The 2039-nt window shown below is 37.0% G+C and overlaps 1 pseudogene; it reads left to right on the top strand.

The window, feature by feature from the left end:
- Window positions 1-353: 353 nt before the first annotated feature.
- Window positions 354-1121, top strand: LOC119523410 (annotated as a pseudogene).
- The last annotated feature ends 918 nt before the right edge of the window (window positions 1122-2039 follow it).

Below are 2039 nucleotides of genomic sequence, written 5' to 3'. Positions count from 1 at the left end.
ATTCTGGATATTATATGATTTTCAGGTAAGAAGTTTCCAAATATTTTCTGTAGGTTGTCATTTCACTTTCATGATAAAGTACTTTGAGGCACATATGTTTTTAATTTTGATGATGTCCCATTTATCTATTCCTTTTTTTGTTGCTTGTGCTTTGGATGTAACATCTAAGAAACCATTGCTTAACACATCTCTCTAATCTTTTTTTTTAAACAATTCTCAAACTGATTTCTTTTCTTATTCCTGGGTAGGAAGCTGTTAATGTCACAAGTGAAACAATAGAAGTAGTATTTAAAAGCTTAGAGAGCCTCACTGCGGCTGCCGCCCAGAGACTGCCGAGCCTGGTCTGTCCACCACCTCCTACTCCAGATACAGAGCATCCAGTCATGGATAAAAATGAGTTGGTGTAGAAGGTCAAACTGGCCAAGCAGGCTGAGTGATGTGATGACATGGCAGCCTGCATGAAGTCTGAAACTGAGCAAGGAGCTGAATTATCCAATGAGGAGAGGAATCTTCTCTCAGTTGCTTATAAAAATGTTGTAGGAGCTCATAGATCATCTTGGAGGGTCATCTCAAGTATTAAGCAAAGGACAGAAGGTGCTGAGAAAAAGCAGCAGATGGCTTGAGAATACAGAGAGAAAATTGAGACCAAGCTGAGAGATATCTGCAATGATGTACTGTCTCTTTTGGAAAAGTTCTTAATCCCCAATGCCTCACAAGCAGAGAGCAAAGTCTTCTCTTTGAAAATGAAAGGAGACTACTATAGTTACTTGACTGAGGTTGCTGCTGGCAATGACAAGAAAGAGATTGTGGATCAGTCACAACAAGCATACCAAGAAGCATTTGAAATCAGCAAAAAGGAAATACAACCAATGCATCCTATCAGATTGCATCTAGCCCTTAACTTTTCTGTGTTCTATTATGAGATTCTGAACTCCCCAGAGAAAGCCTGCTGTCTTGCAAAGACAGCTTTTGATTACACCATTGCTGAACTTGATGCATTAAGTGAAGAGTCATACAAAGACAGCACAATAATAATGCAATTACTGAGAGACAACTTGACATTGTGGACATTGGATACCCAAGGAGATGAAGCTGAAGCAGGAGAAGGAGGGGAAAATTAATCAGCCTTCCAACTTTTGTCTGCCTCATTCTAAAATTTACCAATAAACCGTTTGTCATCCATGCTGTCCCACAAATAGTTTTTTGTTTATGATTATGACAGGTTTATGTTACTTCTATTTGAAATTCTGTACTTTCCATGTGGCTTTTATGTTTAATATTAGGGGAGTAGAGCCTTAACATTAAAGAGTTATCTGTTTTCATCTTGAGGTGGCTAATATGGGGAAGTGGAATTTTTATACAAGTTACAAATGTTTGGCATAGTACTTTTGGTACATTGTGGCTTCACAAGGGCCAGTGTTAAAACTGCTTCCATGCCTAAGCAAAGAAAACTGCCTACATATTGGTTTCTCCTAGTGGAAGATAAAAGGCATAATTGGTTTTAGTCACAAGTGTAGTTATTGTGGGTACTTTAAGGTTTGGAGCGTTCTCAGGGCTGTGGTAGAAAAGATATCCCACAGATATTACATGTTGAACCATGTGTATCTGTGGAATACACAGTCTCAATGTGCATACCTTTGACTACAGCTGCAGAAGTGTTCCTTTAGACAAAAGTTGTGACCCAATTTACTCCGAAGAAAGGCAGAAATCATTCACATTCCATTATTTGTAAAGTTACCTTCTGTTTGCTTTCATTATTTTTGCTACACTCATTTTATTTGTATTTAAATGTTTTAGGCAACCTAAGAACAAATGTACAAGTAACATTGTAGTAAAAATGAGTTGCTTGATATCCATTACTTTGTGTATATCAAGCACAGCAGTAAAACAAAAAACCCATGTATTTAATTTTTTTTAGGTTTTTTGCTTTTGCGATTTTTTTCTTGATACTTGCCTAACATGCATGTGCTGTAAAAATAGTTAACAGGGAAATAACTTGATGATGGCTAGCTTTGTTTAATGTCTTATGAAATTTTCAT

Source organism: Choloepus didactylus, chromosome X (assembly GCF_015220235.1).
Source record: "Choloepus didactylus isolate mChoDid1 chromosome X, mChoDid1.pri, whole genome shotgun sequence".
NCBI lineage: Eukaryota > Metazoa > Chordata > Mammalia > Pilosa > Megalonychidae > Choloepus > Choloepus didactylus.
This window is presented reverse-complemented; position numbering and strand designations above follow the sequence as displayed.